Source organism: Podarcis muralis, chromosome 8, assembly GCF_964188315.1.
Source record: "Podarcis muralis chromosome 8, rPodMur119.hap1.1, whole genome shotgun sequence".
In the NCBI taxonomy this organism is placed as follows: Eukaryota; Metazoa; Chordata; class Lepidosauria; order Squamata; family Lacertidae; genus Podarcis; species Podarcis muralis.
The window spans coordinates 42,883,697-42,903,370 of record NC_135662.1 but is presented as its reverse complement, the minus strand read 5'-3'; the positions used below and the strand labels follow the sequence as shown (position 1 = coordinate 42,903,370).

At 41.6% G+C, this 19,674-nt stretch overlaps 1 long non-coding RNA gene across 1 annotated transcript; it reads right to left on the bottom strand.

Annotated features, from left to right (window-relative positions):
• Positions 1 to 12,911: 12,911 nt before the first annotated feature.
• On the bottom strand, positions 12,912 to 18,444 carry LOC114600066 (uncharacterized). Its single transcript, XR_003707454.2, has 2 exons — positions 17,753 to 18,444; positions 12,912 to 13,268 (listed from the first exon to the last, which is right to left on the bottom strand). It is a non-coding gene; the product is annotated as an uncharacterized LOC114600066 (long non-coding RNA).
• Between the last annotated feature and the right edge of the window lie 1,230 nt (positions 18,445 to 19,674).

The window sequence follows — 19,674 nt, the reverse complement described above, 5'->3', positions numbered from 1 at the left end:
TAACATCCTCCTCAGGGTATATTAACGTTGCAGGATTTTACAACATTTCAGGACTAATTTCCTCTTTATTCAGATTCTTTTTCATCATGGAGAATTTTCACAGTTACAGACATCTCTCTTAATAGCACTCAGGACATTAGCATGGGTCTTGAGGACATTATAGACTGCATCAGGTAGCCAGTTGGCTTACCCAGTCCTGATGAACTGATCAGAAATTGGTCTAATATGGCTTTGGAAGACATGTTCAGCAATTTCATCTTCCCCCAACCCCTGCAAATTATATGCATTTCCCCACTTTCCGCATTAAAGGCTTTGGTACTTCCACAAATGATACCATAAGTACTGTTGATCTTCTGTCCCAATGTTTTGTGTGTGAACTGTGTTTTTACTATAGGATAGGAAGTGGGAGAGTCTTTGTTAGGGAGTAAGTCTCATTGAACATAGTGGGACTTTTTCTGAATGAATGCCATTAGTATTGGATGCTAATAGAGGCTTTGTTGGGGACAAGGACAACCACAGTACCAATATACTCCATGGATATGAGTGTCCTGATCCTGTTGCACACACCCCACACACCACCGCCCATACAAACACTCTGCTTATACACATTTAAGAACATGCACAGTTTTATATCCAGACTCACTGCTATAAAGTCAACAGTAGACTTAATGAACTATGCGTATGAACCAGGGCTGCCTTCATCCATCCCCCCACTAAATTTCTCTCCTGTCAGCTGACTCGTGCACAAAAAACTGTGGCATGGAGTAATCAGGGGTGCCCAAACTTTTTTTCAAAGAGGGCTAGATTTGATTAAGTGATTTTACCCCAGGACATATACTGCCACGGGGGCTGGATTAAATCAACCAGCAGGCTGGATTAGGCCCCCGAAACAGACTTTGGACATGCCTGAAATAGATCATGCCTTCCTTGTTCATGACAATGAACATGCTCCCAGAACCATTCATCTGAACAGTGGCTATTCTGAGCAGTAAGCATTATTCAATATACTAAAACCTTACTAAAAGCTGATGTCAATTACTAAAAGAGTAAAGCACATTACAGCGAAATCACTGCGAATTTTGCTTTTTCACTTACATCTGCCTATGAATTATACGATGAAAGCACTATTATATCTGAAAGCATTTCTGACCCGCCCATCTAACCATATCTAAAGGGTAAATGTTTGAAATCTACTTATAAGTTAAAGTCTAAATGCTATCATCAGGTGCACAGGTACATTTTATCATATTGCCCTTGCTAGGAACTCTAAATGTGCAGAAGTATATGCTTTACTAATAGAATATACTCATGTTGTCCCCATTATCCCTTTATCCAGTGGAAAAGTCAGCGGTGATTTTCAGATTTTCAGAACAGAAGGGGGAAGGGAATACTCCTAACCTAAGTTGATCAAGACATGTTCGTCTAGATGTGCAGGGAGCAGTGTTTGTTACGCTGTCATTTCTTGTCTCTTGCACATCATTGTCATCATGATCTATGGCAGGGCTCAGTAACCATCACCAATTGAAAGACTATCATTTTAAGTAGATAATATAAGAAGAAGTGGGTGTTGGCAGCTGAGTAACCCAAAAGTACAGTGGTACCTTGGTTGTCAAATGGCTTGGCTCCTGAGCAGATCGGACTCCGAATGCCACAACCCCAGAAGTAAGTGTTCCAGTTTGCAAATGTGGAGTTTTTTGGAAGCTGAACATCCGGCGTGGCTTCCGTTTGACTGCAGGAAGCTCCTGCAGCCAATCTGAAGCCACACCTTGGTATTCGAATGGTTCTGGGAGTCGAACGGACTCCCGGAATGCATTAAGTTTGACAACCAAGGTACAGTACCACTGTAATGAAAGGAGACCTAATTGGTCTTGCACCACTGTACCATTACAAAACTCTGTGTTTGTTATTTCACATTACAGCTAAGACAATTTGATCCCAGACTTTTTCTCTTGTTGCTGCCTAACATTATGGACATTATGTCACTTGCCTGTCATTATGAACAGAAAAGGACTTAAAAGTCTTAAAGGATTTTGGCTATTTTGTTTCATTGCAGGTCTTTTAGCCCTCCCTTCTCTTTTACCCCTCTCTTCAGCTGAAAAGAGTGACTCACACAAGATCAGCAACAAACAAGGCAGTCCCTGGCTTCGGGCTTACAGTCTAATGTATAGGACACAGCACAAAGGGGAAAAAGCATGTGCAGGGAAGAGGGGAGGAAGCAAACCAAGGCTTAAATTTGTGCCATTCTTGAAAGGCAACAATTCAGAGAGAGTAGGAGCCACTCATTCAACAAAGCAGATGGAGCAGACCCTACTCCCTCCCCTCTTTCTGCTGCAACAGCTGCTTCCAAGTGACAGCAGTCGGGGTGAAGACCCTGATGGAGCTGAACTCTCAGCCAAGTCAATAGAGTGGTCCAGATTGAGAGAAATGCACTTTTTGTAAACATTGCCCAAAACTATTGCGCTACTTTGTGCCATCATTATCTTTTTGGTCTGGTGATATGCCCACAAAGATACCAATAATCTAGCATTTGAAAAATAGGCCTAACCGATGGACGTAATAAGGATTGCAAAATACTTTATAGATTAGAAGTGCCATAGCGATAATGATGATTAGTCATAGCTTCAGCAGGCCTGCCAAGAAGCTTTGAATAAACATTGTCCTCATCACAGTGTTGTTGTTGTTTTTTAAAATCATTCTGTATACCTTGGCTTACTGCCTTCAATTTTAGTGGTAAAACTGGGACCCCAATCATGCATACCAAATCAAGGAAATGGCAGTTTCTCAAAATTCAGCTAACAGACATATGTAATAAACAAGCAGGTGCTGGGAAATGAGGATCAAATATTTCAGGAAGAGAACAGACAGAACTTTGAATGGCAATGAAAGCTAATGGGAAATTTGAAATAGGAACCAAAGCGATGTTAGTGGGGAGGGCTCCTATTAAAAATGTCAATTACTGTTTCACAGTGAAGGGTCAGCCTGTGCTCTTCCACTGCCCTGGAAAAGTAGTCAGCAAACTGGAAAATAGCATTCATATTTTTTAAATCCCTGACATGTTCAACAACACTGTTACATTGGAGGGCACTTTCATCTAAAAAGCCAATAAAAAGCTGGCACAACAGGTTAGGTAGGGTGCTTAAAATGACTTGTTTTATGTTCGATCGCTTTCAAGAAAAAGCTAATAGAAGCTCGGAATGTGACACAGTATAATCATTAAATATAGACTTAATTTGACTGGTAATTAACCCTGGAATATTATGCTTGGGGCAGTCTAGGAAAACTAGAAAGAAAATGCAGGCAAAGGCCCAGAATATAAAATTTTAGGTGCACAACCATCTAGACACAGTTGACCAGTTTGGATTGCCACTTAAAAACCTTTCCCTCTGCTGTTCTACCCGGCAAAGGCTGAAAGAGCAGGCTGCTAAAGACGGCAGCAGAGCCATTATCATCTGTTCATTTTATTTCTATTGCCAATTATCCTTAATTATTGGAAACTTTTTTCAGTGTATAATGGTTGCTGAAATGTTAGTATGCTCATTAAATTGAGGCAGTAGCTCAAGAAATAGATTTTTTGATAAGCTCAGTTATGTTATGGCTTTCAGTTCACAGTATTCCATCCTCTGTTAATTTCAAATTTACCCTCACACAATATTTACAGAGATTTGTCTTCTCCCTCACCCCCGCCCCCACACAGAAAGGAAAAGGAATTATAAGGCAAATTTCTCCCTAGAGTATGACATAGTTAGCAATAAACAATAGACCTGGTCTGCTGGAATAACAGTTTAGCAACAGACACAAAACATATCAGCTGACACCAGAGCGCTAGTCTGTATTATTTGTTAATTAGTGCTGTTGAGTTATGCCATGCAACCTGGCTGACTTCAAAGGTATGGGAGCAGAGCCAGTCCTGCCATTAGGCAGAGTAACTGCCTCAGGCAGCAGATGCTAAGAGGCAGGAAGTGGTAGCAAGGTGCTGGTAGATAGGACAGTGTGTGCCACATGGCCTGCCCTGCACCTCCTAGGCTATCCTGCTATTTTGAGGTACAGTGGAGAGTGCCGTTCTGTCACCAGTATTGAAGTAAAATTAAACTGCTAGTCCAGTCAGCTTTTGTACATGGAATAGGAGAGGTCATCATTTTGCCTTTTGTCTCAGGAAGCAAAATATCATCAGCCAGCTCTGTACAGTGGATTAAGGTCACAGTCATACATTAAAAGCACTAATAAAGGTAAAGGGACCCCTGACCATTAGGTCAGTCGTGGTCGACTCTGGGGTTGCGGCACTCATCTCGCTTTATTGGCCAAGGGAGCCGGCGTACAGCTTCTGGGTCATGTGGCAAGCATGACTAAGCCACTTCTGGCAAACCAGAGCAGCACACGGAAACGCTGTTTACCTTCCCGCCGGAGCAGTACCTAATTATCTACTTGCACTCTGACGTGCTTTCAAACTGCTAGGTTGACAGGAGCAGGGACCGAGCAACGGGAGCTCACTCTGTCGCGGGGATTCGAACCGCCGACCTTCTGATCGGCAAGTCCTAGATTCTGTGGTTTAACCCACAGCGCCACCCGCGTCCCAAAAACACTAATACCAAACAGTAATTGTTTTCCCCAAAGAATTCTGGAAGCTGTAGTTTGTTAAGGATGCTGAAAGTTTTAGGAGACCCCCATTCCCCTCACAGAGTCGAAGTTCTTACAGTGGCTTAACAACCAATCTCTCTTCATGTGGAACGCTCAGCATTCTAAGTTTATGAGGGGAATAGGGGTCTCCTAGCAACTCTCAGCACCCTTATCGAACTACAGCACCCAGAATTGTTTTGGGGAAGTTAGGACTGTGTAAATTGGTACCATGATGCTTTAAATGGTGTGATTGCTCTAACACTCACTTCCCACATTTGGAGTCATCTGGAACAGCAGAGCAAAGGTTAGAACAGGGCTTGAGCATGGACTAGGCCCCAGTGATAAGACAACTGAAGAAGCCACACCATCAGTGGCTTGTATCCAACTAAGTTCTGCTTAGAGTTGACCCACTGGAATTAATGAACCTCACTTAGCCATGTTCACAAATTTCAGTGGGCGTACTCAGTAGGACTAGCATTGGACACAAGCCAATGTGGCAGATAATATCCAGGAGTATCCAATGAGGGTAGGAGAATGATACAAACCATACGCTACGTCATATGGAAGATAACCAGGAAAGAAAATAAATTTACATTGAGAAAACCCACATCCACCATCACAGAACCAAGGAAAGCATGCAATGACCCCGAGAGAGGCTGGTTTTAAGGAGAATTATATGATTCAAGGTCTGGAGTTCTAGCACTTACTAAGGCTGGAGCAGAGAATGAAATGGTGTCAGGAAAGCATAAACTTCCCCACAATGTAGCTGAAGTCCTGAGGAGAGCCTCGGATGGCTGCATTTTTGTATTCCACCTCTGAGAGCCAAAGTGAGCAACAGTCCAAGTGAGCAACAGGTGAGCAACAGTCCAAATAAATCCCTCTGTTGCAGAGCCATGTTGCTACTGTACTATGCTCCCAAAAAAGGATTGTGATATTTCTGGGACAACAGATGGCAGCTTATCTCACTAGCACCCATTATAAAAATCTCTGGAAAACTTTGGCATTCAAAATATTGCATGCCAGCTACTATATGCACTACATTTTCTTCATACTGAAGTTTATGGTTGTTGTACACCAAGGTCAAATTAATTGATTTCCCTCTTGGATGCAGTTAATGGGGAAATGCTGTTTCTGCTTCTGTTAAAATACCTGTGATTCAGCTCTCTTTGTGCACTGTAAAGTGAAGCACAGTCTCCTTGATCTCTACTGCACACACTAAGAATTTATAGAAATACTTGAAGGAGTTGTTTACATACTCTCATTCCAGTCTTCTCTGTACGAAAATAGAATGGAAAGATTACCAAAGTCCAAAAATACCATTCTGCCACCTTCACCTTGAAGCAGGATGTCTGGAACTGAAACCTTTCCAGCAGATTGTAGGGATGAACAAATCTTTCAGTTTTGTTTTCCTTCAGCCTCTCATTTTTCCTGCCTAAATTTTTATTCAGCATATTTCAGCAACGGTTTCTGATGAGGCTTTTTTAAGGTCCTCGTGGAAATTCATTGGCATTTCACTGTATCCTTTTTCAGATGAAGCTTTTCCTAATATACACATTTTTAACGAGATTTCTTTAATATAATGCATTTTTGTACAGCATAACAAAGCTTCATTGTGAAATTTAGAGAAATGTATATTGCAAAGGATAACTCTATTTTGGATCACATATTGTGAACTGAATTTTCCCCCTTATATGAAATGATTACCCTCATTTAACGGTTAGGAATACAATTTTGTTTCCCCCCCAGTTTGTTTATTTGTCTGCTTGTTTTCTCTTAAAAGTGTGATTATCTCAGGTATCCTGGTCCCAAAACCAAAACCAGCACCTTAAACTTTGCATTATATATACATCTTTGCAAACAATTTTCCATAATGTAATGCATATTATTTTTACTAATATACGCTTATGCTGTAATATCCACATTTTTGAACACATTTCTTCTGGTTAAAGAAATGCATTGCAAAACCTGGAGAAAATACACATTTTGAAGGGTAGCTACATTTTGGGTCATGTATTGGTTTAGGAAGTCCAAATTAGACAAGGTTCACCAAATGATGAACCTATTCCCTATTCCTATGCATCCATCCCATGTATAAAGCTCATAGTACTCTAGTGTAGCGGTTCTAAATTGGAGAGTCTTGTTTCACTGATATATTTCCAAGATTCCTTGTTAGGGCTCTTTTTTCTGGGATCAGTGAGATTGCCCTCCACAATATGTTCATAAATAATCTGGGACGGTACCTGGAATCAGAATCCTTAGGCAGCTGCCAATGACCAAGCTTCCTGAGAAGGGCCAACACTGATCCCTTGACTTGTCTGCTGAGGAGGGAGAGCAGCAACCCTTGCTGCCTGCCCTCTTTCTGGATGGATAGCATTTGGAGGCCTCCTTGGCACTGAACAGCTAACACACAAAGGAAAGGGACAAGGTGCTGTCTGCTTTGTTTATCTATGTTCAGGTAAAGACAGCAGGAATGGCCATCACATACAATGACACTTGATCAGCTATTCACTTTCCAGTAACTAAGTACAGGATAATATTTCTTGTTATTTTCCCCCCTGCCAAGGAACGGAAGGGTGAAAAAATACTGTGACCTACAAGAGGCAATAACAATCCTGCAAAGTGCCCAATTTAACAATCTTACCGGGTCACTTTTGCAAGCCCAAGAAGTCCAGTTACATTTGGGCTGAGCTTTAAAAATTAACATTTGAACTTTTGAGGAGCTCTAACAATTGGACCAAAGTGCCTAACCACTTGGATTTGTCCATCACTAATCATCACTTTTGGTAACAACTCCGGATTAGAAACAGGGTGACCAATTTTGTTGATGACACAATGAGGCAAAGTGTAACATGGCTTGCTTTTTATCTGTTACTCTGGCTCTGCTGAACTGACAGTAATAACAACTTATTTTTGTCAGTAAACTAAGCAGCTATGATTAGGCCGACACATGGGGTAAATTTTTATAGCACTGCATAAGGTTTTAGCTGTGCTTGTGTCATTAAAGTCAATAGAAGTTGGGCAGCTAAAACCTCGGGCAACCTTTTTTGACAATTGATACCATAGGGAGAAGATAAGTGAAGTAATAAAATGCCTTTTTCTTTTTCTCAGAAATTTAGTGCCTACAAAACTTGCCAGACTGACAGCCCTGGAAGGAAAAATTCTCTACTGTATTTATCCCCACAACATATACAGGTCAGGCAGCGGAACTTTACTTTTCCTTATCCTGCAGTACTGCCAGTATTTACACTGCATTTGTCTGCTTGGTGACATTAGGTTTGTTCACACAGATACAAGCTCTTCATGTGTACAAGGGTTTGTGTACAGCACAACCAATGTGTGCACAGGACTGAACACTCACTGAATCCTACATGAGAATCACTGTACAGGTGTACATTCCAACTATTTGCCTACATAGGTACATGGGGGTTGCTTGAGTAAGGGGGCAGCAAAAGTCACTGTTTCTTCATCCCCTTCACTTTGGTAGGGAACAGAGCTCTCTTTATTTTTCTAGCCAGAACTCGATGGAACTCAGTTTCAGGACACTATTGCCATTATAAGAGAACAAGGAAGGCGTTCATGGTGAGTTCCAGCACCTCTTTTTCTAGAGAAATAGCACTGGTAGTGAGTCGACCTAACCTGAGATGGGGAAGCAGTATTTACCGTATTTTTTGTGTATAAGACTAGGTTTTTTCCTAAAAAATGATGTCAAAAAATAGGGGGTGTCTTATACTCTGGGCCATCTCCCCCATTTTCTTAAATCTAAGTCCCCCAAAATAGGGAGCGTCTTATATTTGGGGGAGTCTTATAGATGGAAAAATATGGTAAATAGGCAGTTATATTATTTATTTCACAAAAGTTATATACCACTTGGATGGGGTAAAGTCGTTTACCAAAATAATAAAACAACAAGATTATAAGTAAACACACACACACACACACACACATTTTTTTTAAAAAAAATCAGTCAGAAGCTAAAAACCAGATCAAAATGCAGGCCAACATTATACATGACTATATAGGCTTGCCTGAACAAATTTATTTTTAGCAGGTGCCCCAAATGTACTGTACAGACTTGCCTGATGTCAATAGGCAGGGACTGCCAAACTGTGCATGCCACCCAATGCCTTACAAATGTGGAATGAGTCTTATATGGCACCTTAGATGGTGGCAGTTATGCAGTGTGCAATATATTGACATGCTTGAGTAGGCATATAGGCAGTGTGCAATATATTGCAAATTAACCATGTAACACTTTCATAAGGTGCCAATCCATATTTTGATGCAGCTATTGCATTTTGCATCTTCATTCCAGGGTGCATGCCAACCAAATATAGGGTGCTTGTGTTAAAAATTTGGGGAAATGCATGCTTTGTGAGATTCTTTATAGAGATGCATTACAAAGAAGCATGGAATATTGGAAAACTACCATTGCTTCTAAAACAAAACAATTCAAACATTCATTGTCTTCTATTCTGTGGTCGCACTGCTTCATTTGATGTGCTATAAGGAAGTCCAGCTGATCCTTTTTTACAATGAAATTAACTAAGGAGATGAGTGCACTGCAGTGAATAATGGGGTGGGTGGGAAGAATATCAAAAATTAATCCTCCTCAGATAGTGGCAGGAGAAATGGAAATGGATTTGGACAATTTCTTTATTTTAGAGAAAAGACGAGACTGGAAATAGAGTGAAGAGTGGAGTGAACTGGTGAATATTTAAGGCTTGCTTTTCATGCAAAAAACGTCTACTTGCCTTTCCCCTTCCTTTTGGAAAGGAAGGTATTTATTGTTATTTGAAAGTGATGGATACAAAACAGTAGCAGCAGCCCACTCCTAAGGCTTGTTATTCCCATGAAATGGCATAAAAGCAGCAAGGTTATTAGAGGAAGGCTCACTGGGGTTTTCCACTTATACATTCAGCTTTATAGAAGTATGCAAAATTATATGTAATCACATCTATTTCCATCCTTTTTAGTCGCAAAACATGCACCAGCTAGGTCTGATTCCATACCTCTGGCTACTTGGAACAGAAGTGCATGGGCATGGCTCAATATGGCAAGGCATTTGTGTCTCCAAAAATTAATTGATTAATTAATTATCATTTACTTACATTTCTGTTGGAGCCAGTGTGGTGCAGTGGTTAAGAGTGGTAGTCTCCTAATCTGTGCTCCTCCACATGCAGCTGCTGGGTGACCTTGGGCCAGTCACACTTCTGTGAAGTCTCTCAGCCCCACTCACCTCACAGAGTGTTTGTTGTGGGGGAGGAAGGGAAAGGAGAATGTTAGCCGCTTTGAGACTCCTGAAGGGGAGTGAAAGGCGGGATATCAAATCCAAACTCTTCTTCTTCTTCATGGAATTCCACCATGGAAGGCAGCATGCGTGACTTCACCTTTGTGGGCTTAGCTTAGCTTCAGCAAGGTGGTGCCCTCATGTGCCTTCACACCATACCCCAGAATGGTGCGTGAATGGTCCTGAAACTTCAGGGGATCCCTGCCCCACTCCTCCCAGTCATGGTGGCTGATGGTGACATAAGAAGCAGCAAACAGCCTGCCTCGCAACATCCCATAGCCCTGGAAGAATGTCAGCTTGGGCAAATGCAATTGGCCTAACCAGAAAGACCAATAAACTGTTGAGTAAAACTTGTGGTAGAGGCCAATGACAGGGAAGGAGGTGGGCTAGTCAGAGTGCCAAGGAGGCATGCAAGATATTTCTCTCTCTCTCTCTCTCTCTCTCTCTCTCTCTCTCTCTCTCTCACACACACACACACACACACACACACACACAGGAAGAAAGTGGTTGCAGAATTGGAAGATGATGGAAGAGTGAGAAAGCATTCTCATTCTGAAATATCCTCCTAATGCGAGAAGCCACCTTGTGATTGCTCTTGGATCACCAAAGCCTTCTATTTCCTTCAAAGAGGTCTTGTTGAGGTCCTGGCTGTTCATATAGAAGGACTGAGACTCTTTTCATCATTGAGCTCTCCCTGGGATTACTAGGCAGATGTCCTCCTCCCTTCCCTCCTCTCCCTCATTACTTGTTCCTGCAAGGAGTTTCTTCTCCTGGCTTGGAACCCAGAAAGACTTTTCTGTCAGTTCCTGTTGAGGCAATGCTTTCCTTTCCGAATATCTCTTCCTTCCAAATCAATGCTGCTCCCATCATTGCTCTCTCCCTCTCAACCTTTCTCCCACTTCAGAGGATGCTGCGTGCATCTGATGAAGTGGACCGCAATCCACGAAACCTTATTCCATAACAAGTGGATTAGTCTTTAAGATGCCACATGACAATATGTTGTTTTTCTGCAATAGCCCTCGGGGGGGGGGGGATTAGCTACTCCTGTGGAAATTGATATAAATGAATAACTCTGTTTATCTGTAGTTAAGGCTTTGCTGTTGTTCAAATGTTGTTTTTCTAAACTGATATGACAGAGATCATAAATGAAAGATTGAGTTTTGATGCAGCAAATGTTTCAGCAGATGGTCATTTACTTTGCAGTCCTTACCCTGCTTTTTTAAGTCTGTGAAGATAAATTCTTGCATTTTTAAGCTTTTGTTAGACAATAGTTACTTGATACTTTTATCTCTTGAGAAATGTACAGTCTGCCCTTAAGTAACTTATTCATTACTTATCCTGTATGTGCATATACTATGTATCTACACACACACACACACACACACACACACACACACACACACTACTGTTTTTTTTCTATTTGTGCTATTATTTCTTTTCCTCCCAGCGGCTTCCTCTTGCTTAGTTTTATAAGTAGCATAAATGAGTACCACTTTATTTAGATTTTATTTAGAGGATTCAACTTAAATATTGTTGAAGTCTTCATTTCACACTTCAGTGACTGAGTGTTTTCTCCATATGTAAAACAGGAGGGAACTAGAGTTTGCAAAATATTGTTCACTTAATATTCAATAACTTTGGCAAGAGAAATGTATGTTTTTGAAAGCTTTTTTTAAAAATGATATTGTGAGCAATTTATTGACTCACTTCAAATGTTTCTTCCATGCATGTAAAGTGCAGACAACCTTTGCAGTCCATATTTAACAGCATTGTAGCCAGTTACAAACTCATTGTTACAACAGCTCTGCTGGTTACTGGGCACGGTTCAAAGTGCTGGTTGTTATCTATAAAGATCTAGACAGCTTGGGTCTACGCTATCTGAAGGACCATTACAGAGAGAAGAACCTGTCCGGGGGGGGGGGGCATTCTCCTCATTCTGCTACCCTCAGAGGCATATTTGGGGATGATATAAGAGAGGCTAGGCTGGCCCCATCTCGGCTTACCCTTTGCCAGCGGGCAAATACCTTTTCAATTAGACAGTCCCTTGGTCACTAAAAGGTCTTTTAATGGTGGGTGTTGAATTTTTCTCTCTCCTCTGTTGTTTGAAGTTGGTTTGGTTCAATACTATTTTTAATATGCTAACTTGCTGAACTATTTTTTAAAAAAAAACTGATTGGGGTGGCCTTTTTTATCACTATGAATCAACTCCATAGAGGTAACAGCAATGAAATAAAATTGAAGCCCCAATGCTATAGCCACGTTATGCTAACTGGATGTAGATAGGTTTATAACCTATACAGGATATGGTGGTACTGTATAAGGAAATCATGATGCTGTATTTTTGTTGTTCTGTCATTATCACCTTAAACAGTGCAACAGCTATTCTGGCACAAGTGCAGTGCCATACAAAGGCAATAGCCCATCTTACACTGTGAGCTCCTTTGCAAGACTAGAACAGGACAGTGTGCTTTTGTGCAGGTCTTGCTACACCTACCACTAGAATGCTACCCTAATACCTTTCCACCAATGTAATGCACCCCTTACTCCCCAGTCCCAAGGGTACCTACCACTGTCATACTGTTTTGATTTTTCTCTGCACAGGTTACACTTCTTTGTAGACTGGATGTTGATTTGGTTTGCTGATGATATCTGGAATTAAAATCTCATTCAATTGTGTCAGTATGAGTTACTGACCTACCAATATTTTTAAACTTAACATAATCCTCACTAAATTTGCAATTTTCCGTGCAAGGAAGCATAAGTAATTATTAAATATGTGCTGTCTTTTTTGTTGATTGCATTTCAAGCAATTTTGAAATATAAATTAAAAAGTAGGCTGTTTTTCCTTGTGGGGATTGGAAAATAAACTATATAAATAGAAGTTTGAAGCGTGATAGCATAATATATGATATTCTAACAAGGAAAATGGCCAGTTTTCAAGCAGTTTTTATCGCTAGGTTTAATGACTCAGACTTTGCCAGTTATCAAGAACACAGCCTCACAAAGAGAGAAAATATGACTGAATTTCCCACATTTATTGTTTTGGATCCCATTCCAACAACTAGCCATCAAACCAAGTTTTGCTTGCAAGAGTCTTATTTCACCCTGATTCCAAAATAAGACACTTCAGATGTTGAAGACACCGGAGATAATTAATCAGAAAGAATTCTAAACATGCAATTAATCTAGGGAGCTAAAACCATTTGGATAGATTTGACTCTCTCCAGTTTTGAGATACTGAGAGGGGACCAGCTGTTGATGGCCTTCTGAATTACATTCTTCATAAATCTCACACTGAGAGTAATTGTTTCTTGCAGGTCAGCCATGTAATGTCACTTCCAAGTTGTTGGTGTCATTAAGATCCCATCTGAAATTGAATCAAGAAATGGAGTTATGAAAACAGAATTTATTTGGGGTAAGACTTGAAGGTTTCAGACAGTTTATCTTATAACAAGAGAAACTATAAGATGTGTTGATCACAGACAGTGAAAGAAGGGGTGGCAACATCCCATTATATCAATGGCTCTATCTCCTTTGTAAGAACTGACAAGAAATGTAGTACCGAGAACTCCTGGTTGCATGAAAGCACCAATAAATCTGCTTGCTGTGGGGAACAGGCTGAGTGGAATTAGTTTCTGAGTTTAGTACTTTTAACAGGTTGAGCAGCAAAACCCAAGAAAGAAAAATGATTTAATCAAAGAAAAATGACAGATGTGGGGTTGTATCCATTGAAGTCATTCTGTTAGCACAAGGTATTCCACCTGCACAAGGGGACTTCCTCTCTCTCCCCCTCCTCCCATGCCCCCCTGTGCTCTCCCAAGTCTACCCTAAAGGGTTGGGGGGGGGGGAACCCAGTACATATTTTGGGAGAGAAGAGGCTGTCTCATTGTGCATGCGGAAGACCTTGTGCTAAACAGGACAACTTAGCTGTAGAGAACCCATAGTTACTTTGTTGTCCTGTACAGTGGTACCTCAGGTTAAGAACTTAATTTGTTCCAGAGGTCCGTTCTTAACTTGAAACTGTTCTTAACCTGAGACACCACTTTAGCTAATGGGACCACCTGCTGCTGCCGTGCCACCGCAGCTCGATTTCTGTTCTCATCCTGAAGCAAAGTTCTTAACCTGAGGTACTATTTCTGGATTAGCAGAGTCTGTAACCTGAAGTGTCTGTAACCTGAAGCATCTGTAACCCGAGGTACCACTGTATTCCCTTTCGCACCCTCCTTTATACACTTCCTAATGATCTCCCATTCCCTTCTTGTCAACTTTTAAATCTTGTCCCATATATTATAGGGTTGCCATAGTTCAAAAAGTCACCGGGACATCCTCAAAGTTGTTGAGCTTTTTAAAAGAAAAAATGCCAAAGATGAGACAAAGCACTACATTTCAGAAATTCACCCAAGATGTCATTTCTGCCTTTGAAACCCTGGTAATGTCTGGGAAAATCTGGATGTATCGCAGCCCTAATATATGATAGCTCTGTTCCCTATTGTATATGCAAGAAGTTTGATGAGTTGAGAAATGGTCTGCATTCTGTTTGATGATGCAGGTGCAGGTACACAGGAAAGGTGATCAGTCATGTGCTGATCAAATAATGTGTGTTATTCCTCACTGGGTTCACTAGAGCCACAACTTAATAACATGCAGCAGAAACAATGAGATCTGCAATGATGACAATGCACTAGCATTGTCAATAATCGGGGTCATCTATGTGATCACTCACTTCTGCCTAAGCAAGGGTGCTCAGACCTGGCCTTCAGCAATGTGCTTACTGTCCCTGTCCCATCTGGCACTGACATCTACCATGCACTAATTTCCAATCCACTTCAAAGTAAACAGTACAAGATTGCCCCCCCAAGCATCCTTCACCCACTTCTCCCAATTTGGTTAAGGGGGGTCCTAAACTGTGCTGGCTAGGGGTAGCTGGTGGGATTATACAGCCCCTCTTAAGCTCCACCCTTATACAGGAGAAGCTGGAGATAAAGTGTATACAGTATCTGCACACCAACTTTTGTGTGTCTTGCCCCTCTCTAGAGTTGCAAGCAACATCACACTCTCTGGGTTGGAGAAAAGGAGAAGAATTGTTTTCTGAAGAAAACTATATCAGAGCAAACAGGGTGGGGGAATGGTTTCAGGTGATCCAGTGTGAATTGGTGGGGCATTTATAAGTCTCCCAGGATGCTCCCATTGAAACACCAGCCTATCTGCTTGGGCAAGGTCCTTTTGTAATGGCAAATGCCATATTTGCTGAGCCATTTTGTCCATCTCCTATGTGAGAGCAATCTGTTATATGTTACAAGTTGGTCATAGCCAAGATACTTATAAAATACCCTTTCACCTCAATTCTACAGAACCAGCGTCTGGTCACAAAGCTGCAACTCCCCCGCCCCCCCATTATTTCCATTTTGATTTCCGGGCTCTTAAATATTGCAGTGCATAAACTGCTTGCCTATGCCACAGTTTTCTGTTCCTACCATTCAATTTTGTTATTATTTTTCTTGCAGCTGAGGCATTCATAAGAGAGACTGCACATATAAAAAAAATTGTTTTGTGTGCATGTGTGTGTTTTAGTTAATGGAAAGTTCAGCAGTTAAATGTAACCTCCTTTCTCGTCCTTGAAGATTCCTCCTGACAAGTGTATATAGGGAAAAACAGATTGCCCGGACAGCGGTCTAATGAATGCCAAAAAAGCCTAGAGCGGTTTCATGGTCTCACCCTAATCCAGATAAGAGATCTGCATCCACGTGCTGCTATAGAAAGCTGACTACTCATCTCCAGTGAGACACATTTTTCAAGATCATGCAATGTGATATGCATAAATGCAAACTTGCAAAAAGATAAATGCAAACTTGGGATGAAAGTTACTGGAAAAGATAAAATCCCCAATCCATTTGCCCCTTCTATTTAATCAGGCACTGAGCACAGTATTTCATCAAAATTCCTTAGAGTTAAATCATGTAATAGATTAAGTGGAGACTCTGTTCAGATAATGTTTGTTAAAATACCAACCAGTGCTGACCTGTAAGCCAAATCTCTGGCCAACCTGAAAATTTTGATTCATATGATGCTCCTCCTTTCCATGGGATGCCTATCTGGATATATATCTTCTTGTGAGGCAGCATCAGCCTGCCTGCCAATCAAGAGAGGTGGATTCTCTGTTTCCCATAGTACTTGTCCACTTGTGGACAGTTTCTTGCCCTTTTGCGAGTGGGTGATTGCCCAAATAGATGGCCTCATTTCACAGACAGGGGGATATATGTATTTTGAGGTTTGTAACTGTGAAACTTCTGCTCTATATTAAAAGATTCAGTGTCCACCAACAGCATCATTTCATCCCTCTGCCTGCCTGTCTCTCTAATGTAAAATTGGACCAAGGCACAGAACATCTGGATGTGGGTTAAATAGGTATTTTCCCCCTCCCAAGCCAAAACAATATTGCCCGGTTTGTATGCTCAGAGTAGTTGCAGCAGCATAAATATTAGATGGCAGCCCCTCTCTTCCACATCTCTTTCCACATCAGAAGAGTGCTCTTCTTTATGTTGTGGGCAGGCTGGAGAGAATTACAGACAGAAGAATACTGTGTAAAGGCAAAAGCTTAGGGATACAAAGAATTTGTGCAGCAACACATCTGCCAAGGAATTGCTTGGACTATGGAGGTATGAAAAGAGCTGCTGATCAATGGGGGCAGGGACCAACTGACAACCTTTCTGGGAATCTTCTATATCTGAACAGTGTATTCCAGGACTTGATTGTTATGTCCATAGAATCTGGCTTGTTGTGCAATGACCCAGAAAACTGGAAAATACTATAAAGGCAGTCCAAGTTTATAAATATCAATGCATTTCTTAAGCTTCTGTGTTGCTAATGGGGATAGCGAGCTCTGGTTGGCTGTTGCATCAGTTGCAGAGCTGAAGTCTAGGTACTGATCCTGCTCCCTGCCCTGCTATCAGAACAACTCACAGACGTGTGCTAGAAATCCAAGTAACTTTGGACTGTGGTTAATTTACTAAATGCAAAGAACTACAATATCAGGATTATGTTCAAGTTGCTTTGGCTTAACTGGTTTGTGGATTGAGATGGCAACCCCTTACCTTAAACAGAGGGAAGGCAGGCGGAACCTTGCTGAAGAATTAACTTGGCTTGGTATAGCTTTGCAAGGCTTCATTTCCAGCTGCTGCAGAGCTGAGAAAAATTTTTAGGATGACAGTCTGAATAAGATGGTAATACTGCCATTGAATGGAACTAATACAATTGTTAGCTGGCAGAATGATATGCCCTGTCATGATGGAGATCTACTACAGCAGAGACAGTGCAACTCTGATAGGATATTTAAACATTATGCAGTCTCTTAAAATGCCTACCATTGAAAGAAATGGATTTTATGTGCTTTTAAACTGTGTTTAGTGGAACTGAATCAATACCACTACAGTCCATTAAATCAAGACGGCCCTTGATTTCGCATTTTCTGCCTTCCCTTTAATTTTATCACTCCATTCTTTCCCCCATAGGCTCCGGTAGCTGACCATTGAAACTGAGCATTTAGGAAAGTTTTTCACACTTGGCATCAAGAGACATCGTCGAGTTCCTGAGCTCATTTCATTTGTGACTCTTGAAAGCTCGCAGTCAAGTCATGCCTCTTCAGCATGAAGCTCCAAGGAATTGCTCAGATAAAGCACTGAGAGGAGAGGGAAGCTGAAAGAGAGTTTGAAAAAAGCAAGAAGGACTAGAAGGGGATACAAGCAACACAGAAGCAGCAGCCAGTGTAATCTTCAAAGGAAAGACGTGGGAATCTCGTGGTACATAGCAAAATCAAAAGGAAAACAAAAGGTAACATTTTGGTGTTCACCTTACCTTCAAAAGGCAGTCTACAGAGGCACTGGAGGAAAAAGTGCTTGAAGCAAGGCTGGCCTTAGAGACTCCGCGATATTTGAAAGATGGCGATTGTGATGAATAACAAGGCTGTTCTTTCTTTCTCTTCTCCATTTTCAGCCAATCAGTCTGGGATAGAATGACTTTATGTTTGTAAAGTACTTGTGGAAATGATTCTTTATTAGACCTGGCTTTGTTCCCCGGGAGGTTTTGATTCAGACCGGGGCTAGAAGTTACAATCCAAAGCATCCTTCCTCCTGCACACATTCCACTTATCTGGCAGTAGCAATGGGAAGAAGGAAACGCTTGAGAGAGAGTGAGAAATTCTTTTTTCTGTTCAGGTTAAAATCCAACCTGGTGAATAACTTGGTGGAGGGAAAATTGTCCATCCATCCATCTCAAGGGACAATGGAGGTGGGTGGTGAAGTCAGACCACTGCATTAGCAGTTCCAAAGTGATTTCCTTCGGGGGGGGGGGGAGCCAGGCAGTATGGTAATCCTGATCTGCCCAGATGACAAGACACCTCGCCCTCTGCCCTGCTGATGTGGTCCAAGGGAAAGCAGAGCAACACGTCTGGCACCAGGTTGGAGGCAGGAGTGGCTGGAAGGAGGCAGACAACAATCTTAGGGATTCTATTCTGGATTTGTGCAGGGTTTTCTCCTTTGCCTTTTCTTCTCCTGAAGATATCCTACAAGGCAGCAGAGGTTTAGGATCAGAATTTTACATTTCCTAGTTGGGCTACTTTCCCAGGTTAATGAGACCCAACTGCCCCTCACTTCCCTCTGTAGCATGTGCACAGTGGCGTAGGGTGGGTTGTCAGCACCCGGGGCAAGGCAAGTAATTTGCGCCCCCTAACCTGTGGATTTGCCCTAACCCCAGATGTTGCGCCCGGTGCGGCCAGCCCCCCCTGCACCCCCCACGCTACGCCACTGCATGTGCAGAAACCATCTTCTTGACCATTGCACCCACTATTGATCTCATCTGTTCAATCTACCAGAGCCTATCTTCACATGCAAGGGAAGTCCTTAACTCACTGAAGGTTTGAGACCCATCAGCTACCCTCGCCTGGTTTAGCCAGTGAGTGAAAACCATTTCCCAGGGTGGGGCCTCTTTTGTATGCTGACAGCTTCTAGGAGCCATTGGTGAGAGCTGAGTTCAAGGTAGGGACCAAAGGAGGGGCATGATATGTTCCTCAACAGAGATATTACCCCTCCCCTGACACCACAATTTTAAGTGTCACTGCTGAAGTTTGTGTTGTGAGCCAAGGAGTTACAAAGCTTGGTGATCTGGGCAGTCTTTATGAAAATATTATTCAAGGTGCAAATAACCAAAACTAGCTCATGTGCCCCATCTATGAAATTCCTTAAAGCTGTGTGTTCCTGATCCATGATACTAAAATAAGATTTCGTTGGAGTCTGCATTAATTGCATCTTTCTCTAAACTGTTATTCTTCTTATGTTCTCCTCACATTATTCTAGCATACAGAAGTATTTACTCATTTGCATAAAAAGTGAGGCCTGTTTTATTAGAACTATGGTTAAAATTCATTCATTTGTAATATATGCTATATTCACATGCTATGAAACATCACACTGGTGGCAAGAAATCTGGCTGCTGTCAGTTTCTGACAAGAAACTTTGCTGGTTAAACCACCAAAACATGTAAGCCAATCCTGCAACTTACCATTCTGTGCTTAAAATAAGCATGCATGCTTATCTTGAACCACTTTGAATATTTCCCATCCTTGAAAATTGGTGAAATGCTTCCCACAAATTCTCCACTTCCAAACAGGAAGAGTGGGATTGTTGGAAGACTTACTCAGTAACCCTAAAATTCGAGTGGCATTAGTCAGTGGTTTCTAGCAAGCCACCATCTGTAGGTACAATGGGTCAGTATGTCTGTCT